This window comes from Crocodylus porosus, unplaced genomic scaffold (genome assembly GCF_001723895.1).
Source record: "Crocodylus porosus isolate Cpor-Errol unplaced genomic scaffold, CroPor_comp1, whole genome shotgun sequence".
NCBI lineage: Eukaryota > Metazoa > Chordata > Crocodylia > Crocodylidae > Crocodylus > Crocodylus porosus.
In genome coordinates, this window is record NW_017728948.1 from 30,567,879 (window position 1) to 30,595,425 (window position 27,547).

The 27,547-nt window shown below is 41.6% G+C and overlaps 1 long non-coding RNA gene across 1 annotated transcript; it reads right to left on the reverse strand.

Moving 5' to 3' along the window:
- Positions 1 to 10,335: 10,335 nt before the first annotated feature.
- Positions 10,336 to 26,569, reverse strand: LOC109321931. Its single transcript, XR_002104230.1, has 3 exons — positions 26,465 to 26,569; positions 23,363 to 23,365; positions 10,336 to 10,347 (listed from the first exon to the last, which is right to left on the reverse strand). It is a non-coding gene; the product is annotated as an uncharacterized LOC109321931 (long non-coding RNA).
- Between the last annotated feature and the right edge of the window lie 978 nt (positions 26,570 to 27,547).

The following is a 27,547-nucleotide window of genomic DNA, read 5'->3' on the forward strand; positions in this document are numbered from 1 at the left end:
TCTTTTGATATAAATAAGATGAAACATTTCTGAGATATTACTTGGAAAAAAGGAGGTACATTTCTCTTTAGGACGTGGTTCAACTATTCTAAATCAAAGGGGCATCAATGGACTTGTGTCAGTTTACACTAGCTGAGGTGTATGTGATGTGTATGTGAGCTAGAGATTAACTCTAGCTGATCACAAGAATGAAATGAATTATTTTAAGTATCTAATAGCATGGAAAATAAGTAAACTTGGTTCCCTAAACTCAGCTCATAATCATATAATATATTAACTTTTAAGTCCTAATGACATTCCCTGCTAAATATACATTTTTACCTTAGATTTATTAACAAAATTGGAACAGCTTAACCATTTTCAAAGTAAAAAATATTGCCTATGGGATCAAATGTTTTCTGTTCAGAGCCAAACCTGCTTTGTGGGTATGTTCCAGATATTATAAACTCTCCATTTTTTGGTGGGAATTCTTCGCAACATGCAGTTTTTATTAAGGTTAGGAATTATTGGATCAAATATTGATGCACACCCTTATCCCCCCCAAAATAATTAAGAATGCATATTTGAAAAACATTTATCGTATTTTACTGGAACCATTTGTTCCTCATTTAAAATGTTTTAGGTTTCACATTATTCTGCCTCATTAAGTTTCTTTTCTCAGCTTTGATCATAGCATCTCCCATTTTAAGTTCTGTCACTAGTATGTATTAGAAAATTCTGTGCATCTACAAAGGGCCAAGGTTCATCCATGACAACCCTTCCAGTCGTAGAAAACTCAACATGTTGATTCACTCACCTGATTTTGACACGTCTCCTTTGAAAGTGAAAGACCCTAAGGTTCCTGCCAAAGGGAAATTCTTCCTTAGACACTGTCAATTCAATCTAAACAAAAATCACAACAGTTATAAATCTTCATATAATTTGTATTCAGACCTTAAAAAATTATGGTGTCCAACTTTTTGCTCTGACATGTTTAAAAGGTAGATTGTGTTAGCATCTATAGAAAGTGAATTAATCTATCAAATTAGCACGTCACAGAACTCGCAGCATTATTTCATCTTTACTTTTTTTCCCCCTCCCACATTCCAACTGGTTGAACTTTGCTTTGCTTGTCATTGTAATAGAGTGTTCCAGCAAGCTGCACATGAGGCTGGTAAGGGGAGAGATTATCTAGACCATGCATTATAATAGAAGCGGTGAAGTGTTTTGTTTTGTTTCTTTTCTCCAACACATTATTTGAAATGATGTGAACTAGATCGAAGTGATTACACAACATTAATTACTGGAAATTTTGTATTTTTCCCTTGCTTATATAATTTATGAAGAGACTGGGGATATATAAAACCACTGTGTTTTCATAGCATAGAATTAGTGCGAAGAAACCTTGCATTGGAACAGCAGCCAGTCTTAATTTGTGTTTGATTCTGACAGAGCAGTGCTACCTAACCTTTTTGCTCCAAGGACCAGAAAGGCACTGCCTGGTCCATTTGCAGATTAAATCTAGCTGTGCAGAGGGTGGTTGGAGGGCATCCAGACCCAATTCAGCTGCATGGGGAGAGGGAAATGAGGCACAGCTCAGCCCAACAGTGATCCATGGGAGGAAGGAGGTGTTGTCTGCTCCCAACCCAGCTGTGCAGGACTTGGGAATTTGGCAGTGGGGACAGAATGGCAGTATTAATTGCCATTTCTCCCTGCCGCCAAATTTCCTGGCTCATGGGGAGCACTGCAGGCCAAATCTTCATAAAGATTTGGCATGCAAGCTGGAGTTTGAGCAAGATAGAGAAAGCTGAAATAAAAGAACCAGAAAACAAAGGAAAGATACTCCAGATTCATACTGAACTCATGCAGATTCATAAATCAGTTTATTTAAAGTGAATCACAGAGATGAAATATGCTCCAAACACACACTGAATCAACATTAACTACATTTAAAACCAGTGAATTGTACTGATGGATATACTGTACATTGCTTTGTCATAACAGCAACAAATGGTATTTTAAATGTTTACCCTTTTGATGAAGAACCTGTATACATGGTAAATCTTCTTCATTTGTGCCCTAGTTTAATTTATCCACGTACTCTATAAAACCCCTGCAATATAAGAGTTTCACAGGTCAAAAAAGCATTGTGAAGAATCCTAGAGGTCATTGAAAATGTGTAATCAATCTACATGGTGAGAGGTTCCATGTAACTGCCTCTGATTCATTGGAGAGATAAGGTCTGACAAGATCAGTAAAAAAACACTACAATGTGGGACTGTGAACAAATGCTATTGGTTTCTAATTGAGAGAGAAGCAAATACATGTGTCTATAGGCACAGTCTTTCTTTAAGTCTCTCTGTCTCAGTATTTCTTTCTGTATAGAGTGCAGTGCAGTGTAGTGAAGAAAACTGATGGCATGAACATACAAGAGTCTAGCGGTAAATAATATTTTGAAAGTAATATATAATATAGACTATTTCTTCTGTCAATTTTCAGCAAGCGGTTGTCTATTTTCATGTGCTTAAGGTATCTTAACTCTCCTAAACATTATTTTTATTTTAACATTTGCATCTGTCTTTATATTTTTTCCAGTTTTTATTGTAAGCTATCCTGAGCCTCATATGAGAATGAGAGCTCATAAATCAAATAAATATGTAAATGATACATACATTTCTCTTTGCCTTGGGTGTCCAGGGGGATAGTGCATCTACAATCCAGGAGCCTTGGTGGAGTTTTAAAGCTCCAGAACTCCATTGTACATAGTCCCTAGTCTGCCTTCTCCTATAAACCATGCCTATGCTGGCAGTAAGACGTGTAGATACAGCGGGACCCCACTGTGTAGATAGATAGATCCTCAGCATATGGCTGGAAGACTCCACATTTTTATTTGGTTTTATTTGCAAAATTGCCATGATGGTTAATAGGAGTTCTGAATGATTAAGACTGTGAGGATCTGACTTCGTATTTGAAGGCAGCATGCACTAGTGCTGAGAAACATGCTGGCAGTTTTCTAGGCAAATTAAAGCTGGAACTGGTGTTTTGATTCAGCCCATTACAGAGTTTAGATCTAAAATTCTTCAGTGTGTTTGGATTTGGAGCTTTGTCTCAGGCTCATTTTTATCTAAAATGCTTCAACTGCTACATGACATTCTCCTTGCTTTTTAGACTTGCCAAAGTCCACAGATTCAAAATTATTCTGAACAAAACTAAATTAGACTAAAACTAGACGTTACAGAAAAAAGAGTAACTCAGTTCTCACACAAGAAACTTGAAGAGAGCCAGGCAGGTAAAGAGTATTTGGCAGAGAGAGAAGGGGGGAGGCGGGGGGCCAGGTAACTTTTTTAAAAAGAGTCATCCCAAAAATTACATTTTCAAAATATTTCAAAATAAATACAAATATGCATAAAATACATCATCAAAAGCAAGATAGTGAAAAAAAGATTAGTAGAAAAATGATTAAGCTTTTTATAATAGTCATATAACATATTTTTTCCTTAGTCTCAGGGTCCTCTATCAAAACATAGTATCCCTATTCATATCAGCATAAATCTTGTAGTAGATCGTACAAAAAGTGGAATGTGGTTCTTATCTCAACTTGTGATCAAAATAAATAATTGAATCTCAGAGAAAAGGCTACAAGTGAGTTATGTTGGCCTTACCCTTATATTAATACAATGTATTTTTCTTTTTGTAAGAGTGATGGCGTTGATATAAAAGTATGGAGAGGAGAGCTGCCAAGTAGTAAAAACAGAGTTTTTATCTAGCACAAGAAAATAATAGCTGAATTTTTTCTATTTTTCTTATTCTCTTTTCAGAAAAAAAGTCACTATTTATTAACTGTTAAAACAACAATGAATCTGATACAGCAGACAATATTTGTAGCCTTCAAAGTGTCCAAACACAAAACTACTGTAAGTTCTGAGCATAAGAAAATTCAGCTTCCTCAAGGGAGAAGCTGAATAATACGTTCAAAAAACAAACAAGTTAAAAAAAAAAAAAAAAGGAATCCCTTCCCTTGCCTGCAAAGACTCCAAAAGTAAATAATTAAAAAAAACCCGTCAGTGTCTGTGGGTTGTGAAATAGGTACAAGGAACATGATATCCTTATCTTGGATTTATCTTGCTAGTCCTTAAGCAGCCATAAAATTCAGATTCCAGGAGCTACAACAGATTGAGTAATTCAGCCCCCAACAAATAATTAATATCTAGTAGACAAACAACGAGCTGTTTTAAAAATATTAATATATCTGTGAGGAAAGTCAGTTCCCTACTTGCAGTTGCTAGTGTAGGGATAAGATTATTAGCATTCTCATGATTTTCACAGTAAAGGTTACTTCACTGCCTAATTACAGTTTAATGGGGGAGAAGAGAGAGCTGAGGAGGAGGAAGGGAATCTTGAGAACTTTCTTCTGTTTGATTAAGATCAGATTCATGACAGAGGAAGAGGCAAGGATTTCTTAGGGCAGTATCTTTTATTGGACCAGCTATGTAGCTGGGATACAGTTAAACAAGCTTTTGAATACAAGATGTTCTTCCTTGGGTCAGAAACATAAAGTTAATTCAGAATTAGCATAAGCCCTTTTAAATATTCTCTTAGTTAAGTGAATATTATTCATGTGGCTTTACTTTGAATTGGAACAAAACCTTAATATCCACTCCAAAGGAAAATTTTCAAAGTATCATTTGGGATTGATCAAAATGTTGCATTTCAATTTTGATTTTTCATTCTACTTTTCAGTGTAATATAAAATATAGCACAAAATAAAAACAAGTTATTTAAAAATGGAAAATAAAAATGCTTTGTTCTAAAATTGGCCAAACAGGATGTTTCAGTTTGTCAGGTTCCACTCCCCCCAAAAAAAAATCTGCAAAAAAGACAAGATTTCACAAACATTTGTTTTTGATGGAATAGCATTCTTCTGACTATACTCAGAACATTAGAGAGTGTTGAAACAAGTATATACTCTGATGTTGCTCCCATGAAGCGAGTGGGAAAGTCATGTTGAAACCATCATTAGAGAACAAGAAAGAAAATGTGTATATATTTGAATCAGAAACAGCTTCCTGGATCTGCAGCCAGAAGCCTTTGTTGCTTTTTTAGCCAGTGGTTACAGATGAAGATGCTTTCTGAGAAACAGAGAACCATTAAGTAAGGAACCGTTTAAAATCACTGGTGTGCCTTGATTTACACCTGACTTTTACTATTACTCTCCCAGAGAATATTAGAACAATAGTATCAGAATGAATTGTGGTTTGTTGTTTAAATAACAACATAGCCATATAAATGATCAATCATTTATTAACAATTAAAGTGATGAACCAAATTCTCAACTATTCTAATAAGACATACTTCAATGAAAGTCAAGTTAGACCAATAAGGATTGGCTCTAGAATAATTCTCTTCTGAAGTCCAAATAGCACACAGTTTATTTTAGATGTTTATGGACTAGCTATCATGACCTGTGGTCTCAGCTCACAGCAGCTCCTGCTCAAATGAGCTATTAAAAACTGCCTTACAGGCTTCCTTTTGGACCTACAGCTCTGGTATTTATGTATGGAAAATGAGTATGCAAATGTCCCCCAACATCAACTCTTACTTTTGGGGAACTCAAGGTGAAGTAGTTTTTGCTTTGGGAGAAATGCTTTCAATATATTGGAGTTCATGAAAAGCGTTTCTGTTTTGAAGACATGCATTAGCTTAGGTTGGAGGGAAATCTATGTGTATATGAAGAAGGCCAGGGTGGATTGCTGAGACAGCCCTTTCTGGATTAACTTTCCTTTTCTTGTTCATCCCTCTTCCTTTTGCATTTTTAATATGTTTCTAATATATTATTGTACTAATCCCAGGGCTTCAGGGCTTCTATTTGTCTCTGGCAGAGACTAGGAAGACTTTTTTTCCCTTTTTGAATTTATTATTTGGCATCTGGGAGGTTTTTTGTCTTCCCCTGAAATATCAGACACTTGCCATAGCCAGAGACAGGGGACAAGGCAAAGGTGAGCTTGTGCCCCCTAAATTTCTGAAACACCTCCAAGTTAGACTAATTGTCAGAACTGGGATCAAAAGAGAATTCAGTCCTGATCAGATTGGTGAAATATTCTGGGTTGGTATTTTTTTTATCTTCCTCTGTAGCATGTCCAATCCACTTCCTTGGGTCATCTAAGCCAATTTTACTCAACAAATTTCCAGCCATTGCTTTTGGCCAACAGCATTGGTGGCCTCTTCTCTATCCTGGGTGATATACTCAAAGTTAATTTAGAGGATGTTACTACTTTAAAGGCACTATATTTGTCATGGGATGTTAGGGGCCATGTTCTGGCTGTGGGATGCAGAAAGGGAAGGTGGGGATGGTTTTGTGGACTCTTTCAGACAAGTATGTTTTACATGATTGTTTGCTATCATGGGGGACTGGATTCAATGGCTTACTTGGTTGTTTCAGGAATATATTCCTTTGTTCTAAGTATTTAAATCCAAACATCTGATTGCCTTGAGTTTAAGAAAATATTTTCCACAGCGTATATCTTTCTTATTTCCTTAACAAAGAAGTGCCCTACTGATGTACCCCAGGATGGTACTGTATATGAATTGCTAAGACAATTAGAAGTGGAGTTCCCAGGTCAGTGGTTTGGGTATGGTCTCTTGATGTGTTGGTAGCAGTTATTCTAGAATCCTGTTTCCATTCTCGTCTCCTTTTGTTTTGTTCTGTTTTTTTGTTTTTCCTGAATTAGCTTATTAGCAACTTTACCCAAAGTTACAAAATGCAAGAACCACAGTGGGATGATTTCAGGGTACAAGGACTCTTTAAATATAAGGTCATGATATGAAATCTGCTGTAAACTCCTGTTCCAGCTAAAACTCTTTCCATTTAAAACATAAAACTTCTGGGGTTTTGCTATTGCTTTATTTTTAATTTTATTTTCAATGCATCTTTTGTGATGGAGTCAGGCTGGCCTTTTCTCATAGGCAAACACTCCCCCAGAACAAATGAGGTTTTCTTGTTGAATTACAGGGACAGTGAAAGAATTATGATGCTGTTAGACAAAATCCTTTTGTTTTAAATAGTTGTGATTTTTCCATGAAGAAATCAGACACCTTGTTGGTGTTTTCTTATAGTAAACATAAGGTCACTGAAAGGAAACAGGATAGATGGAAGATCACCATAGTATTAAATTACTTCCATCTGCAAACACTGTAAATCGTGTAGACATAAAAAGAGAAGTTATAGCAAAAGCTCTGAAATGTTGTGTATCTGGACTTAAAAAATGTTCTTCTGCTGAGGACTTTATTCTACTGCCAAGATTAAGAAACATGAAGTCGTGACTCAGGAGCTGGACCATGTCAAAAGCATTCTGGTGTAGAAATGTGCTTCTCCCTCTTGGGTTATCTCTTTCATCTCATGTGGAAATGAAGATTTATGAATACTGAAAATCTAATGTGATTTTTAAAATATTTTTATTTCCACAATCATATGTGTGGATCATATGTGTTGAGATCAGGGCAAAGGGAACTAGTTACATCAAGTAGCTTATTTCTTTTTCAGTATGTTAATTGTCTTCAAAATATTTCCTTATTTTACAAATGAATTTCTTATTCGTATTTCTTCAATGAACAGCTTATGTATACATATTTCAAACTGTGGATTTATGCCTTTCAGTTCTTTACTGTGTTGAGCACTCCGGCTCAGATTCAGTAAAGTTATTATGCAAGTGCTTAATTTTACTCCTGTGACCAGAGCCACTGAAGTCAACTTTAGTTTACAGGAAAGAACATAAAGATAGTTTACAGGAGTGTTTGTCATGTGAGAATTTTTCTGTTTCTTGATTGGATGAGTCCTAGAACTACAAGTATTTTCAAAATGGCTCTTTAAGCACTTACAGTGTTACCACTAATTAAAATGTCTATTTATTACACCTTTTTGTTCCACAAGTATGATTACAGAATCTAAATTAAAAGGAATAGGTTGGCAAAGGAATGTTGTCAAAATGAAGTAGGTTTTATTTCATAAACATATATCAATTCTTTTTTAATTATCTGCATAAACAGTGATATTCAGATGTCTACATAAGAAAGAGCACTTCTGTTTCTCAAGGAAGTTTAATTATTGTAGAAAGATTTTCCTATCTCCAATACTTTTCTGTTTGTTTTTCTTCTGAACATTTATGCGCCTACGTGGCACTTAACCATTTTTGGAGTTTTCTGCACAGTTTGCAATCCTCTTAGCAAATGCAGTGTGACCACTTACATGGACATGTAGACACATATGTGCCCAACAAAAGTATACCTACTGATCACATACAGTAGACATGTGGACGTTTACACAACTAGATAAGCACCATTTAGGTGCATAAAGGGTGTGTCTACATGTTGCCCTATGTTGCTGTAGCAACACACTACATCACCGTACAGTGTGCTATGACATAGCAATCACATGAGTCTACACATGATCAGTATCTGCCTTATCACAGTGGCGTGCTCCCCCATTTTAATGTGCCACTATGGTGAAGTAGTGGTGAAAACTAACCATGCACAGTGCACACAGCACAGTATGGATGGTTACTGCGCTGCGCTTTAGTACTTCCAAAAGAAAGTACTATAGCACAGTGCCATAAGAATGTCACCATAGGGCGACATGTAGATGCACCCAAACGGTAATAGAATTTGGGCCTTTGTCTTCTTATCAGAAGCATTTTCCACCTCATTTACTGGATTTTTTTTCTGGCCTAAGATTAAGAGCAGACTACCTATTAATGATTATACCACTGTGTGTTTTTATACCAGCCTTGTGTGTCTCTATCACTTTAGTACAGAATGTTAGTTGCAGGTCATTTGTTGCAGCAGGGATGGTTGAAATGCTGTGATGAGTGTTTTTTCAAGGAGCTCCTACATACTTGCCTAACAAAATATAATAGAAATACAACAAAACCATAAATGCACAGACCACAAATATAAACATTTTATAAGGGTAACTCCCCTTCCTGTCTGTCTTTTTCTTCTGTATCAGACAAATTACTTTAATGTGACAAAGGAAAGGCTGTTCCTCAAGTTGCTTTTCAATTGAAGCCTTGTCTTTATCTATGCTTAGAGAGAACAAAAGTGTTTATTTATACATATGTCTCTTTATATTTGCTACTCAAAGTGCTGCATACAAGCATTTAGGATTTTCTCTAGCAGAAGGAACACAAATGCACACATTAAGGATAATGACGATAGGTGAAAGTTCTCTTTGGCAGTTGTCCACACAGCCTGAAGATATTAACAAGGGGACCATAGAGAGAAATGCCAGATTTCTCTACATTGCTACCCACGTCATTGTTACAGAGAAGTCTGGCTCCATGTTTAAGGATTTATTTCTAGTTAAAAGGACCTCCAGGAGTTTTCTTTGATTCTTCCTTTGATGAGATCCTACTAGCCCTCCCAAGAAGGGGATGATGAAAGGCATCAGTGAAGAAGAGATTGAGAATTCTTGAAAGGAAAATATCCCTTCTTGTGAGCCAACTATCCCAATGGTTATGCCTAGAAACATATTAGCTTTTGGAGGAAAGAAAGACCTAGAATGATGTACCTACCACCTTGGTGACATTTCATGCATTTTTAGGGGCATCAAAGTTATATAACACTAATACTAAAAGAAACATCCTGTGTAACATTTCAGATATTGGCGTCTCTCTTGAAGGATGCTCCAGTTGTATATGATTTTAATGAAAGTTCCCTAATTTTGTTCTGTCATGGGGAACAAAGGTCACCTTTGACTTTCAAGCCTTCAATCTAAAGGTATCTGAAATGTAGAATTTCCTCTTCATAGAACATAAGAAGTGACATACTGGGTCAGACCAGTGGTCCACCTAGCTCTGTGTCCTCTCTCTGACAGCGGCAGAACGGGAGCACTGAACGGGGTATACTTACAGCAGCGGTAGGCAAAATGAAGGATTCAGCTGGCAGCCAGACTCCATTTCCCAGGACCCCCTGCCTGTGTCACTGCAGCTAATTTCCATGGAGACCCTAATGTCCAGAAATAGCAGGGCTGTGACAGTGTTCCATGGAGACCCTCATTTCCAGATATAGGCCAGGATTTCCATGGAGACTGGCCAGAGCAGCACTGGCAGGATGCACAGCTGGGTGGGGAGTTTCTCCAGGGCCAGGATTTGGTGGTGATGACAGTGTGGTCTGTGATCTGCTGCATGCATGCCCGTGACTGGAGTGTGTGAGTAGGGGATCATAGCTGTGCCCTGGCTTCAGCCTGTGCTGTTACTGCCACAAGATCCTGGCTTTAGAGCTTCTCCCTGCCCAGCCATGCACCCTCCAGCACTGCTCGGCTGGTCTCCATAGAAATCCTGGCCCCAGGCTGTCATGGCCCACCGTCCCTGGGGACTCCATGGAAACTGGCTGCAACAACACTGGCAGGAGCTGCTGGGAAATGGAGTCTGCTGCCGGCCCAATCCTGCCTGCAGTCTGGGCATTGCCCACCCATGACCTAGAATGATGGGTCCCCTATTCATTACATTTCTTGGCATCCACCATCATTGGTTTAGAGATGCTAAAAGATACACCTCTAACTGTTCTGTTTAATAGCTATTAATAAATCTATCATCCCTGAATTTGTCTGGTCCTGTTTTGAATCTGTCTATACTTTCTGTCTCTACAACCTCCTATGATAATGAGTTCCACAAGTTAACTATGCACTGCATTAAAAAGTACTTTCTCTTGTCAGTTTTTAATAGGAAATGTTGAACTTTGTTTTAATCCATAGCAAAATGGAAGGAAACATTTCCAAAAAATTCCATACAACAAAAATAATGAAAAAGGATTAACATGTTCTTTATGGGAAGGCACTTGTATACTGTAGTAAGGTCATTTCTAAATTTTCTGTTTGATATAATGGTTTGAGCTCTGTTAGTCTGTCACTGTAAGGCATGTCTCTCAGGCTTCAGATCATGTGTGTTGTTTTTTCTGCACATTATCCTGTAATTCAGTTTCTTTTTAGAAAAATGTGGTTTGGTTTCTGATTCTGTATTAAAGTATCAGTTTTGCCCAATGCCATAGATTAAAGGAAATGCCTTTCTGTGCTGTACTTCACTAATCCTTTGTTTATACATCCAAGGGTTGCACTGATCCATATTACCAAAGCCTCACATTGGAGCTTAGCATTTGTTGCTTGTGCATTATAACTACTAAATCTTTTTCAAGATACTACTATTCAGGATAAATGTTCCCATTGTGTAAATCTGGTCTGTATTCATTGTCCCTAAATCACAGTTTCAAACTCAACTGGCCTCTCAGAGCTGAATCCAGACTGCAGGGCTCCTCATAGGCTAGATCTAGCTATATCGTTGGTGGTGGAAATGGTGGCAGACACTGGGAGCATCTACACGAGATGCTTAACTGAGCAGTAGCATAGTTTACTGTGCAGTAAGCATGTGCATCTACATGTGTGCAAGCTTCCTGCACAATAAAAATGCTTAATCACAAGTAAATTTGCTACCTTCAATGCAGGTAGCAAACTTACAAGTGATTAGTTACTGTGCAGTTGCACACATGTAGACATGACCCAGGAGCAAATTTGCACCCAGTTCCAGCCCTGCCACTAGGGGGCTGGCCTGAGGCTAGTCTCAGGGCTCCTGGCTGGGAGCCTCTCATGTCCCAGGGCTGGGCTGCCTCTATGCCAATCCCTGCCTGAGGCCTTCAAAAGTTTGTTGGCACTCAGAGCCAGGGGGCACACCAGCAAGAGCCTGAGGTCACTCCAGCCCCTGTGTTTTCCTGGGCAGGTTGTAGGCCAGCTGCCCTCACTTGCCTGTACCCCAGCACCACTTCCTAGTACCACACTGCCACACACCTGCCAGGCCTGAACCACCCAGGCCTGCAAGCTGCTCCAGGCTGCTGCAGGCTCTAGCCAGGCTTTCCAGCCTCTCAGGCCCAGCTGCAGGCAGCTTTTGATTGCCAGAACCAGCTCCACCTGCACACAGCCCACCCCCAGCAGCCTGCCCCAAGCTCACAGGTTCTGTGGGACATTACCTCTGCTGTGCAGCTACCAATCTCACTCTGGGCCCCGGAGTTGGGTGCTGGAGGCAGCTGTCCAGGCCCAGCACAGAGACAGCCACGTGGGAGCCCCAGAGAGCTAGTGTGGGACCCATGATGGTGTCCTCCTCATCTATGGCTGTACCCACTCCAGTGCCTGCCACCCAGAGCTCAAACTGGTCCATGGAGGAGACTGGAGACATCATGGTGCTACAGGGTGAGGTGGAGGTGCAGTGTGAGTTCAAGTGGGGTGGGTGTTCCAACACCCATGTCTGTGAGGAGCTGTTAGCCCAGGTGCAAGAGTGCAGGCACAACTGGTCCACATGGCAGTGCTGCATAAAGGTCAAGGACTTGCCAGCACAGTGGGTTTCCACCACCAACCAGGATTGTTGGTTGGGGAGTGCTTGTAAGCCCATGCCCTTTATGTGGCAACTGAAAGACATCCTTGCCACCCAGAACCCAGGTCTCATCTGTGCTGTCTATAGCAGCACAGGCATCCTGCCTAAGCTGCTGCCCTGGCCTGGCACCCTCCACCAGCAGCTCAGGGAGCTCAGGCCAGTGCCTGTCCTGACAGCTCCACATCCCCAGCCATGAGGAGTGGCCAGCCATGACATGGCTGCCTGCCAGCAGCGCCACCAGCTAGGTGCCCACTTGCTGCACCCCACCATCTGAGGAAACTGGTCAGAAGTGCACATCATCACCAACAGCTATGACCATGTGAAGATGCCACCCACAACAGCTCTGGCCATGTGGTAAGCCCTGCTCTAGGGGGAGAGCAATAGCACATAGGGAGGTGGGAGACAGTGCCAAACTTTATTGAGCAGCCCCTGCCCCTTCAGCTAAGCAGACACAGGCCTCTCACATCCCAAGAAAGGCATCAATGCCAGCAGCAATGCCCTTCTCAGCAGCGGGGGTCAGGGATGTGTGGCACAACCCTCCAGGCATTGCAGCCCAGGCTTGTCCCCCATGCCATCATAACTCAGGGTCCTGTTTCAGGCCTCCAGGTGTACCCAGGGTACCATGGCCATCAGTAGCAGCAGGACACAGTGGGTTGTGCATCCCTTGTTCCACTCAAATAGTTCCCTGCACACCACCAGGGACACACTTGGGGTTCAGAAGTGGCACAGGGGGGCTGGCCCCAGGGGAGGGTGTGGACATAGGCAGTTTGTCATTCCTGTTACCCGGGAGCCCTGTGCCCTCCAAGCCTAAGCACCATGGGCTTGGCTGGGTGGCAACAGAGTGGTTAGTCTGCCAGAGAAGAGTGAGGGAGTGGGGTCTGGAGCTGCGGCAGCAGGTGCTGCCAGAAGCCTGATCTGTCCTGCCCTGGGAATGGGGCAGAGGAGGCAGGCTGCCTGTGGCCAGCTTCCAGCAGCCTGCCAACTCCAGGGAAACAAGTGGAGACAGGGGCCTTGGCCGGCAGCTGCCTTGACCCAGGCCTGCCAGGCAGACTTACCATGGTCCCTGGTCACTTGTACATGTCTGACCCCCGATCTTAGGCTGGACACACTGCTCCTGGCCAGGAAAGTTGCTGGCCAGAGAGCAGCAAGCAGGGTTGGCTTTTGAATAGGGCTGCTAGCTGCTGGCTGCTGGCAGCTGGAGCCTGGAGTTCTCTCTAGTGGCAGCATGGGTCCATTGCAGGGCTCTGGGAAATTGGATCAGATTAGCAGTAAATCTGTTCCTATTTAGGGTTGCCAACTCTGACAGAAGATATTCCGGGAGATCCCCCCCCCTCCAATGATGTAATCTCATTAATAGGAGTGTACCAATAGAGATTTTTTGGGCGGATACCAACAACCGATTTTTAAAGAGCCATATCAGCCGATACTGATCTGATTGCTGATATGCATCAGGGTAGCTTGGAGAGCAGTGTTCAGCTGGTAAGTCTGTTGTGAGGGAAGGGATGAGGGGAAGGGAACGAGTGTGAGGGGGCTCAAGGCCCCCATGGTGAGGGAGAGAGTGGGGCTGAGGCAGAGGAAGGAGCAGGTGCTGCACAGCTGAGGCAGAGTGTGAGATAGAGCCATGAGCGGTTCATCAAGAGAGTATGGAGGGGTAGCTCCTGCTTCTGCACTGACCCCAGGAGGGTATGGGGGGCGTGTGGCCCCTGTATCTGTGTGCAAGTCCAGGGCAGGCTGCTGCTTCAGGCTGGGGCAGGGTGGTGCTGGGTTCTTCCAGATGGAGGGGTGGGAGCATTAGTCTGGGCTGTGCTTGGGGCAAGTAGCAGCAGTGCTGGGAGGGAGCTATAGGGAGGATTGCAGCCATCCCAAAATTCACTGTACCCTCCCCCCCACTCCCCAGGCCAGCCCAGCCAAGCCCCCAGCCAGGAAAAGACCAGTGCCACCCTCCGCCCCACCTGACAGTGGCAGCCCACCCTTACCCCATGCACAGATCTGGGGGCACATGCCGCCCATGCCCTCCCAGGGTGCATGCAGCAGCAGGAGCTGCCACCTCCTCCCCATGCCCCCCAGATGAGCAACTCATGGCTCCATCATGCACACCGCCATGTCTGTGAAGTGCCTGCCCCATCCCTAGCCCCAACCCCAGTTCCAGGCCCACTACCTCCCTCACCTTAGTGGCCTTTATCTCCCTCCTCACTTCCCTTCCCTCACAACAGACCTACCAGCCAGACCTGCCTCTCTCCACTCTGCCAGGCTACACTCCTGGTTGCCTGTGTGCTGCACTAGAGCTGCATGCATGCATGGGCCATTTATCCATGACATTATTGGCCACATCAGCCAAAAAAAGACGATTGCCGATACTGTCAATTTTCCTTATATTGGTGTTGTTCTGAGATGGAACCAATGTGTTGGTGCACCTCTAGTCATTAATTGTACTGCTCAACCCATTCATAATATCAATCTGCTGGATTGCTTTCAATAGTCAGCAGGAGATTGATGCCAATTCCGGTAGACTCCCGGCCAGTCCACGAGGGTTGGCAACCTTATTCCTGCTTCTCTTCATATGTAGACATGTGCCTGGCACCATTTACTTGACAGTAATTTACTTGTGTTTAAACTGGTGCCACATCAAATGCACATGTGGATATGCCCACTGTCTGATGAGGGAACCATGGGGATTAATGCAGCCCTACTACTGTTAGAACATATCTCTTATGGAGTTCCATATGTTTGAATTCTGTACTGGGCTCTGTCCCTGTTTACATTGGCCTCATATTCTTGGCTCTTCCAGGAGCCCCATGGGCAGGATGACATGGCTTCTTGAGCTATATTTTTTGAAATGTCTAACCTACATGTAGCATTGAATCATAGGAAAGTAGGATTGGAAGGGACCCCACAACATCATCTAGTGCAGCCCACTGCTCAAGGCAGGATCATCCCTGACTAAAGCATCCTAGCCAAGTGTCTACCAAAGTTGCTGTTCAAAACCTTTGAGGATGGAGATTCTACAGTTTCCCTAAATAGCCCCTCCAATACTTGTCCACCCTCACTGTCAGAATGTTCCTTCTAATTCCCAACCAAAATTTCCCTTTCTACAGCTTAAAGTTGCTCCTAGTCCTGCTCTCTACAACCATAGAGAAAAGCACATCTCCATTCTCTCTATAATTATCCTTCAAATATTTGAAGACTTAGCAAATCCTGCTCAGTCTTCTCTTCCCCAGACTAAATATCTATAGTTCTTTTAGCCTTTCCTCATAAGTCTTGCTTCTCAGGCCTCAAATCCTCTGTATTGATTTCTACTGTATTCTTTCCACTCTGTGTATAACTTTCTTGAATAAAGTGAAATAATCACTTTCCCTGATTTGCAAGCTACACTCCTATTAATGGAACCCAGTATACTGTTGGCTTTTTTTACAAGAGCATGCTGTTGGTTCATATTCAGCTTATGATCTATTGTTTCTTATGCCCAGGACTTTCTCTGGTGTACTACAGCCTAGTCCATCGTTCCCTAATCTGTATTTATACATGCTATTATTCTGCCCCAAGTAAAGGACTTGGCACGTGTTTTTGTTGAATGCCATCTAATTGCTTGACGACTATTCTCCCATCTATCCAGCTCATTATGGATCCTAGCCCTACTCTCTGGAGTATCTGCAACTCTATGGTTTCATAGTTTCATAGTTGGTAGAGTTGGACGAGAACTAAGCAGATCATCAAGTCCAACTACCTGCCATGGGGGAAAGAATGCTGGGGTCAAAAGACCCCAGCTAGCTGATTGTCTAGCCTCCTTTTGAAGACCCCCATGGTGATATCCACAAGTTTGCCACACCTACATTTAATTCCATCATGAAAATTAATGAATATATTAAACAATACTGAACCTAGGACAGCCCTAGAGAACTGCACGTAATACCTCCTCCCAATTAAACAATGGAGCCATTAGAGCATGTTTACATATGCGCTTTAATGCACATTAGCCTATTTTAATGCCCATTAAAGCATCACAAAAATGTGCACTTCAGCTAATGCACATTCAAATAGCCTAATATGTATTTTTCTATTACCTCATAATTGAGGTACTAGATTCAATGTGCATTACCTACAACACATTTATGAACGTGTAGATGTGCCCATTGATGACTACTTGTTGAGTATGATGATCCAAGCAGCAATGTATCCACTTTATAATACTTTCATCAAGGCTGCATTTCCTTTGGCTTATTAATGAGAATGTGTGAGACAGTGTCAAAAGCCTTGCTAAGGTCAAGGTATATCACATTCCCTGCTCTTCCCCCATTCACAGAACCTGTCACCTTATCATTGAAGGAAATTAGGTTGGTTGGGTATGACCAATATTTTGCTTTTGGAAAATGGAAACGGTTAAACAAACAATCCAGATTGCTCAGTATAACTATGCTTTGTCATCATTATTTACCCCTCCACTTTTGTGTCATCTATAAAAATTATACGTACTTCTAAATCATGTATGAATAATTCTGAACACTGTCAAGCCAAAAACTATGGAACACCATTAGAAATAAATTTATTTTTGATTCTCCCTTGAAATTACTTTTTGAGAACTGCAATTTATCCTCATATAAACCGATCTGAGGTGTGTTTTTATACTGTGTAGAGCTAATGCTTTATTTAAAAATTAAAATTCTTAATTCTAAACAAAATTCTTGGATGTTAATTATCCAGGCCTGCTATGTTTATCCCTGATCAATGTTTATGTAACATTGTTAGTATTTATTTTATTCCAAATACATTTTTAAAAGCCCTTCCTAGTGCTCATAACTTTCATAGTTTCATAGTTGTTAGAGGCTGGAAGGGACCTTACAAATCATTGTGTCCAGCCCCCTAGCACTAGAACAGGAAAGACTGCGGGGATCAGATAACCCCAGCAAGATAGGCATCAAGATGCTTTTTGAAGATCACCAAGGTGAATGACTAGGGGGAGCCTGTTACAAACCCTCTGCATTCGACTGCTAAAGACGTTTTTCCTTCCTCAATCAGCTTGTGCCCATTATTTCTTGTCCTCCCCTGGGGGTCCTTGGTGAACACATGTCCCCCCAGGCCCTGATGTACGCCCTTGCTGTACTTATAGGCTGCCGTCAGATCCCCTCTGATTCTTCTCTTCTCCAGGCTGAACAGTCCTAAGTCTTTCAGCCTCTCTTCATATCACCTGGTCTCTAGGCCTCTAATCATGCACATAGCTCTCCCTTGGACTCTGTCAAGCTTCTCCACATCCTTCCTGAATTGTGGTCCCCAGAACTGGCTGCAGAATTCCAGCTCTGGTTTCACCAAGGCCTAGTAGAGAGGAAGCATGACATCCTTAGCCTTGCTCAAGATGCCTGGCAGTTTTTGATTAGCTTTGCCAGCTATAGCATCACATTGGTGGCTCATATTCATTTTGTTGTTCATCACGACACCCAGATCTCATTCAGATGTGGTGCTAACAAGTGTAGCACTGCTGAGCCTGTAAACATGTTGTGGCTTATATCTTTACATTTCTCCATATTAAACAACATCTGGTTCACATCCTCCCACCTTGCGAGCCTGTCCAAGTTGGCTAGTATTGCCTGCCTTTCCTGAAGTGTGATCATGCACCCCAACAGTTTGGTGTCATCAGTGAACTTTCCTAGTTTGCTTTTAATACCCAAATCCAAATTGTTGGTGAACGTGTTGAAAAGCACGGGTCCGAGTACTGAAGCCTGAGGGAAGCCACTGGTCACCCTCCACCATGATGACTCAGTTATGTCAGTCTCTGGGTCCTACCATGGCACTGGTTACCTATCCACCTAACTGTAAAGTAGTTGAGGCTGCATTTTCCAACTTTTTTCATGAGGACGTCATGGCAGACCAGGTCAAAGGCCTGGTATATGACAACAACCTCATTTCCCCCATCCAGGTGATGAGTAACCTGATCATGGAAGGAAATGAGGTTGGTCTGGCATAACCTGCCCATAACAAAGCCATGTTGGCTATCCTTCAGAATACTGCCTTTTGCTAGCCTGTCTGTAATGGATTCTTTGCTAATTTTTCCAGGATTTTACCAGAGAATGAGGTCATACTGATTGACCTGTAATTTCTATGGTCTTCCTTTCTCCCTTTCATCAAGATAGGCACCATGTTGGCCTTCTTCCAATCTTCTGGAACCTCTCCTGAGCACCACAAGTCTTCAAATAACTTTGCCATTGGTTGTGCAATGACATCAGTCAGTTCTTTGCCAGCTATGGATTTTTCCCTGATGTTGTTAGCATTCCTTACTATTTTTTGACTCTATAATTTTTCATTTCTATTGATTTCTGTCTGTTTTGCCATTTTACATTGAACTTTTATTTCTAATTGCTGGTTTTACTGCACTAGTACATTAGGAATGACTTCTAGTTGGAGTTATCCTCGTTCTAGATTGGGTGATTTACTACTTTGCTATTAATATCATCCTCATTTATATATGGCATTGAAAAAAATAAATATTCTATTGTTCAATTGGAGAACCCAGACTTAGTCATACAATATTTGCTTACACTTATTCAGTGGGGAATCAGTTCTGCTAACTGGGGCTTTGGTTATCAGCACCCTATTAGCTTGATTTTTGACCTGATACATTTCTGTCTAAAATGTTGCTTACATTCTGCATTAGAATTTTTTTTTGTCCTAAGATGCACTTTCTGTTCTTCTGCTTTGGGACCAGATTTGGGGTTTGTGAAAGGAAGAGAAGATGAAAGTAAAAAAGGAGACAGTGATATCTCATGAATTGTTTACTTGAGAATCTGTTTTCCAGTAGCCACTGTCTGAACCTGATAGAAATATCCCTTTGATTTTTCTTTTATTATGTCAAATATGAAATGTTGCCAGCATATATTTTTTTCTCTGCCAAATATCTAACATATCCTGATTTTGTGGAATAACTGAAACTGATACAATCTCCCTATGCTACTAGGGTGATGTACCCAACATTTTCAAACTGAGTTTGGATTCCTTCCATAAAGATTTTATCTGATTTATGGCATTACCTAGTGTGGTGCATGTTAGGCACTGACTTCCCACCTGATCATTGCAAACAGCTGCAGAAAAGTAACTAAACTGGCAATCCAATTCCAGTGAGTGGGAGGTCAATGCAACATCTGTCTTTCTTATCTTCTGCTTATTTGCACATGACTACATTTTTTTTCTGTTGGTCAAAGACTCTCTCAAGCATTTAAGTCATTCTTGCTTCACTACATATTTTGTTGTCACATTTCTGCAACTCATTTAGAACTTGTTTTATTTTAAGCATAATACTCAAAGTTTACACAGATTTTATGGATTAAACATTCCTAATATATTTCCAGTGTTTAAGTTATGATAATGAGGTTATTTTGAAGCAGGATTTTGGAGCTGACATGCATGGTACACTATATGATTTTAGTCACCATTTCTATGCCAACACAAAGTAGTAGGAAGGCACCACTGTCTGACACAAACAACAGAACTAAGAAAGATAGGAGTACATGACAGCGTGCAGTTTTAGTGATACCTAAAAGGCATGCTTTTTTTCACCTTTAAATCATTGTACTTTGGCAATGCCATGCATAATTAGAATGATCTTCAAGACATATTAGAACTATCCAAGCAATTTTAATAATTCAGAATCATTGGGTGTGTCTACACATGCATTTACTCCAGCCTAGATTTACTGTGCAATAAACTACTGCAGAGTAAGGGGTTTTGGGGTAGGATCTACACATGTGAGGAAGCAGGTTTGTATCCAGTTCCCTGCAGCTCTGCAATGAACTGCCATTGGGGTGAGCTCCAGGCTCCCCCTGTGTGCTAGCCCAGGGGCTGGCAGACAGCAATGGGCCAAGAGACAGTTGTCTCTTGCCCCAAGGGGCTGCATGCTGCTGAGATGGGGACAATGTCCATCTGCCCCAGAAGCTCCTGGCCCTGAATTCCCAATAAGGGGCATGGGGCTTGGGAGGAGCTCCAGGGGAAGGGTTGGTCCTAGGCTCCTGCCCCAATGCACTGGTGGGGCAGCTAGCAGCTAACTTACTGTCAGATGTTCCACCAGTGGATCAGGGTAGGGGGCTGAGGTCTACCCAATGACTGCAACTCTTTCCAAGCCCCATGCTCAATCACCCAGTTGGGGCACAGGGCTGAAATCTGTCCCTGAATGCGACAGTTCCTGCATGTGCAACCCAGAGCTGGCTGGGGACTGCCCAAAACAGGACAGTCCTCAGCCACCTCCAGAGTGCATGTGCTTCCTCACAGAGCCTGGGACTGGCTAGGAATTGTCCGAGTCATCTCCAGGCTGCATGGGGAACTGTTGCCTTGCAAGGAGCTCCTAGCCTCTGCTCTGCAATCGCGATGCCCAGAAATGTGCAGGATGGGGACTGGGGAGCTCATGGAGCTTGGGGGTGGGGGAAAATAGGCTAGAGAGCTTGTACCCCCCAGCTCTGCACTCATGGAACTGCAAGGAGAACAAGCTCCCCAGCCCCCACCAACAGGTAATTCCCAGCACTGGCTTCACTGTTGGCACTGAATTTATGACCCAGATACCCTGTTCCGGACAGACTCAAGACCCTCAGACTGACCATGACCTCTCCATTTGATAAAACATGAATTTTATTGACACACAGTGATAGCAAATAAGAATAATGCAAACAAGTCTGTATCTACCAGTCCCACGGTTCACAGAGTCAAGGTACATCTGGCCAGTATGCGAGTTTCACTCTGAGATTCTTTCTTGAATGTCATATGTCAAAAGCCTGGAGGTCGAAAGATGAGGCCTACCCCGCTCCAGTGTGGTTGGAGAGATGAGCTGGTGGTGTGTCCTCTGTCCGTGGTAGCCTCAGGCTCCCTTCTCAGGGACCCTTTGCTGCTCTGAAATGCTCCTTTTGTATTCTTTCTCTCCTCTGATGGCTCTTCATCTCTGGACATTGTTGACTAGTCTCCCTGTGGTCATCAATTAACCTCTGTTGTTCCCCTGGACCATTGTTCTAATGCTTATCTACTTTATCTACAAGCCAATTCCTAAAAGCAAACCTCTAAATATCATTTTCTAGCTATCACCATGATTGCAGGGCTGCTGCTGGGAAATACTTATCTCCCAGCCAGAGCTTCATGGTCTCAGGGCGACTGCTGGGAAATGCTTATCTCCTAGCTTGAGGTCCATGGTTGTGGGGCTCAGGCTGGGAGACCCTTATCTACCTGCATTTTCAGGTAGCAAATTTACTCAGTATTAGGGAGGTTTACTGTGAAGTACACATGTGCACATGTAGGTGCACATACTTACTTCTCTGTAAATTATCCTAATGCAAAGTTAAGTATCTCATGTAGATGTGCCTACTAAGGCCTAGATCACTGTACTTCTACTCACAATGACTACTATACTCTTCAAAAATTTCCACTTACATTAAAGAGTTGATTCATGGTAGAAGTCAGTATCCCATTTTGGACCTATGTTTTTTTCCCTTATTTAGATTATTAAATAAATAGATTGGGAAAGGTATCAGGGTATGCATAACATGTCATTGACTTAGGCCACAAGCCTCACCAACTTAAGTCACTTACTGCTTTTAAAAATGTTTATCTAATATGGTTCTATAAGAATTCTAAATTAATAAAAGTGAAAATTCAACAATTTAAAAAGGGAGTGATTGCTGTCTTTTCTAAAATGGTAGTTTCTTCTCTTTATTTGACAGACATTACCAAATACAGGGAGAAAATTTTAACAGCGCTAAAGAAAGAAAAGGTGAATAAAAAATGATGGGAAAAAGTGTGAAAGAAAGTCAACAAGCTTTAACCTCAACCTAAAGTATTGTGGATGAGTATAATTTACCAAGAAAATATGTTTTTGAAAGTATATTAGTTAAAAAGTGAAAGACAACAAAGCACTATATCACTGTCTTTTAAGGAAAAAATACAATTGAAATATACTAAAAACAAGGAAAGAAAATAATTGCTGTACTAAACAAATGAATGATCCATATAACTCTGTTTCCTTTTTCTTACAATGGCCAATCCAGGAAATGTACGCAAAGTTGCTAATTGTGCAATACTATGCCATGCAGGAAATTTCTTCCTGACATTAGTGGATGGTGTCCAGAAGCATGAGAACTGCTTGCCTGTTGTGAAAAAGAGAAAAATCAGATTCCCCCAGCCACCTTCAAAAGAACATACAAAGAAAATGTATATTTGAAATATTTTATGAACTTGATTTAATTGAATGTCAAAGAGAGTCTGTCTGAGTTAAGGACTTTAGGATTTAGCTTAAAAGAGAAACAAAGACATTCACTTTTAAATCAAAAGTAAATCTAACAAAATACATTAAAATTAAAATAGGAGAAAGAAAGAAGCAGCAAGCAAAGAGGTAAGCAATTTCTCCTAGGCACCGACAGTGAGGGAGGGTACAGTGAAGCAGTAAATTATACATACTTCATTTGAACATAAAAGCACATTTTTTGTCTTCAACAGCACAAAAATAGCTAGTGGGGTACTGTTAGCAAGATGATATTGATGGTGAAATGTTCTGTTGGAAGAAAAACAATTGGCTTAGTAAGCCGTACTTGAGAATAGCAAAAAATGTAAAGAGATCATGTAGGATGGAAAGAAAAATACAATTCTGTTAGAGATCAATACTAAGTTGAGTCTTGTTCACACCATGCTTCACTGAACTGGGGAGTAAAGTGGGTCTGATCCAAAGTTCATTGAAGTCAGTGGGTGTGTTTTGATGAACTCCAGCAAGTTTCAGATAAGGTTCAATAAGCAAGTTGAGCTGTTTCCCTGTCACATAACTGGTGCATATGGCCAATACAAAACAAGATAAAAAGAAACCTAGAAAATATAGGACCCTGAGAGGAAAAGGAGATGTTTATAATATGCTGAATAAGAGAAAGAGGTAGACATGATGGTGTTCTTAGAAGTCATACAAATTCCATAATCTTGACCTGGATATAAGTGGGGTTAATCACTAGGGCTGTGTGAAATTTCACCATCTATTTCATTTTGACACTGTTTTGAGTCATTTCCATCTCAAAACACTGAAATTGAAATGAAATGAACGGCTTTGAAACAGCCTCAAAACAAAATGAGGCTAGTCAAAATGTTTTAAAAGTTTCAAAATGTTTCAAGTTTTGAAGCAGCCAGCAGCTAGGTGGTGGGAGACAGGAAAGAACCAAGGTTGCACTCCCAATGGCTCCACAGCCCAATGTGGCTCAGCAGGACAGGGAACACAGCCCTGGCTCTTCCCACCTCCCACAGCCAGGCTGCAGGAAGCCCATCACCGGGCGGGGGAAGGGAACTGATCCTAGAATCAGTTCCCCTCCCCAGTTCTGTGATCAGGTTGGGGAAGGAAATTGAGGCTGATTGCTACAATCGGAGCTCCCCACCCCCTCCCCAGCACAATCATAGTGCCAGGGAGGGGAACTCAGCTCAGCTGGGCTGAGTTGCTCTCCCCAGCACCATCATAGTGGTGGGGAGGGGAACTGAACAATTGGTCTCAGTTCCCTTCCCCAGCTCCCTGGTCTTAAGCAGCAGCACCCAGCTTTCCTCCCTCATCTGGCAGGCAGATCAGGGCCCACAACCACAGGAGGACTGGCACAGCTTCCACAGCCCTCTCAGGGTTGCAGACCTCCAATCTGCCTGCCAGATGAGAGAAGCTGTTTTGAGTTTCTCCATTATAGCTTATGGGTGAAATGTCGAACAGAGTAGAAACAGTGTGACTGTTTCAATGAAACAAAATGGAACAGAGGTTTCGAATCAAAATGAAATTTGAAACAAAACTCTGTTCCATTGAAACCTCAAAAAACAAGTCAAAATGGAATGGTGCCATTTCACATAGCCCTACTAATCACTATGGTCTGTTAAGTTTGGTAATTTCCAAAACAGTGTCTTCCACATGTATCATTAAATACTGGCATTACTTATCATTAATAGTTTTAATAATCTCCATAGAAATTATTTAAACATCATCACATAAATATTTGTGCAATCAAATCTATTCTTAGTAAACTGTCATCAGGTTTGACTGAGATGCCAAGATATGGCTTTAATAGGATATTAAATAGCACTCAGTAACTTTACCATTCATGGGTTAATCTCTTTTTTTCCTGTTGATAGATCTCATACCTCACTTATCACAATGTCAGGTTTTTGATATACATTATTAATTCATTTTGAACATTTTTCAGATTACTTAATTAAACTTTGAAACTGTTTTATCTCATATCATTTGTTTGATGACAGCCCATTATGTTTAAAAGTATGGATGGATCTAATTACTATATTATGGAAATTCTGCACTTAACAGTAATTAGCAGTGAACACCTGCTTGTTCATTAAAGACTAGAAAATAATCCCTTAAAAACTGCTCCTCCCACAAAAGAAAGGAAATTATATGGATATCAGGTTTTGCTGTTGACAAAAAAGGGTTACCCCGCAAGAAGAAGCCAAACTGTAGGTGGGAGAAGGCATTCAAATTGAGATCACATTTCAATGTATTTCATTTTGTTATGTCACAACATCATAAAAAAAAACTAAAATAACAAAGAACAGTTACATCTACTGAAATGGGCCTATGACATGGTAGGTTGAGTAGGTTGCACATTAGCCTAATTTAATGTGCATTATGGGCACGTATGTACATGTGCACACCCTCAATGCACATTATAAATGGTGAAATTAGTCTAATCATGCCTAAATTTGCTGCTTGCAGGTTTTAAGTTTAGGTGCAATTAGTTAAAGCACCTAGTTAAAGTATGTGTGGATGCGACCTGATGTTAACTTTAGTGCTGGGGCTGCCCAGCCACTAGACACATATGGCAGGGCTCCAGGGACTGGGCACTAACTTGGCACCAATATGTAGACACCTGTCAAAAATTGCTTAATGCGCATCAAATTTAGTCATGCTTAAATGCATGTGTAGACATGTTCTATGTTTGCCAAACTTATGTTCTGTCATGGGTTTTGTGTGCTGAACTTCTGTTATAGTAATGTCTGTCCGTGGCCTGGGAACTCTCAGAGAAGTTAACAAGGCCTTACACAAAAATACATTTTACATATATGAATCAAAATATAGGTCTGGTGACCTTGCTGTTTATGAAGATCTATCTGTTTATAGGCAACTGGCCAGGGGAAATTAAATATAGCTGTCTCAGCCCTGGTTGATTTTTCTTAGTCTTGTTGTGAGGGACAAGAGAGGGGAAAAAAGGAAAGATGATTGACATTCATTACTCATGCATTACCTTCTGCAAGCAAGCCCACAGAGCAGCTAGTATTGCTTTCAGAGAGAAAAAGAGGTGAAAGAGACAAATTCACTTTGTCCCTCGAGTACCAAAGTAAAGATGTCATAACAACAACTGTCAGCAAAGAGAAGGGTAATATTTAAGAAAATAATAAAAGCAAAAAGTGAGATAAAATTAGAAAATCCATAATAATGACTAATGCATTTAACATCTGGCACAATGTTGCATCTACATAAAGTAACTGAACTAATTTAACTTGTATTTCTTAATTTTCATAGCAAAACTATATGTAATATCTACAACTTCAACATAGGAAATTTTTTAAAATACTTGACTCTCCTAGATGTTATTTTATGCAGTTCTGGAAATAACTGGAATAAGACATTGCAGGCTTAGGAGTTACATTGGCCACTATTTCCTCAAAACATAAAATTTCAGTTTATGGCCAGTAAAAATTATAGACTGAATTCTTTGAGTCATTCAGATTCCTAATCTATTTTTTTAAATATATATGCTTCCCATTGCAATTATACACTCACTCCTGTAGATAAGTGGAATTTATTTCTATACAAATAGAGGCAAAGCAGTAATGCTGCTCTGAAAAAAATGGTATTCTAGATCCCAGGCCAGCAAAGGAAAAGGAGGGTGAAACAATGGAGATTACAATATAATTCTGAGATAATGCCAAGGAACAATTTTTGGCAAACATCATTGCAGAGTTTAGCAAACAAGGCTAACTAATCAAGGGAAAGGAGGAGGTCTAATTCTAGACTGATAGGGCATGTCCAGATAAGCACAGATGTCTGTTTCCACAGGGACAAGTAGCAGCAGCATACCTTATGCCACTTCTACTTGTCCCCAGGGAACGCCTGTGTCACGTGCACTCTGGCGCATGGCAGGTTGCCCCAGGTGGGGCAGGGGAGGCTGGATCCAGCAACTGTATTGGCCCCAGCAGTCTTACCTGGGGTTCTGGAGGTCTCCTAGGGCTACAGCCATGGCAGGAAGCCTAACAGCCGAAGCATGGCTTTGGCAGGCCAGGCTGTGGCTTTGGGTGGTGCATGCTTCTGCCATGTGCAACACCTCACTTTTTCAGTGTGGGTTTCTTTTACCTCAGAAAATCCTAGGGTCAAACCCCACCCCCCACCCATGGTGTAAGTTAGCATTATAGGAAATGCCTTCATGATCTGCAGCACCACATACCACATGTCTGCATTCATTTGGACATGACCATGGGGGTTAGACTGGTTTAATAAATACTTGTCCAGTTCTATCAATAAAAGTTGCACTGCTGTCCTCTGGCTTCCCAGCATGCATTTCCTCTCTGCCCCCTACTGTGCAGGGAGATGCTTTGGCACTTGGACTGTAGTCCTCTGCTCGTAGAGCTAACCCTACCACCTGGGGCTTTCAGACCAAAAAAGCCCAGTCTTTCTGCCCAGACCCACCTTGTGCTCTGGGCTGCAGTGAAGCATGGGGGACTGAGGCACATGTGTCCCTTGCATATGACCCAGATTTTCAGATACCTGAGACCTTGATCCATAACCTCATGCTTCCCAGATCTCATCCCAAAGCACACCAAGACCCACACACAGACCCAAAAAACACAGACCAAAAGACCTCCAAGACTTAGACCCAAACCCAGAACCCTACAACTGAAGATCCAGCTCCAAGTATCCCATGATCCTAGTCATACCCTTGCATGAATCCACCTCCCCCTCACCAGCATGTAGCACCAGTACTGGAATTTCAGGTCTGGAGTGGTGCAGGTGTACAGACAGATGAAACAGGTCAGAAGTATGGTGATACTGCCAAATTCAGGGCTTGTGGGGACCTGGCTGGACCAGCTACTGCTAGCCACTAATCTTAGCAAGGGGAGTTTGGGCCATGGGTGGGTGTTGCCAGTATGATTGTTACTTGCAGGTGGATGCTTTCAGAAAA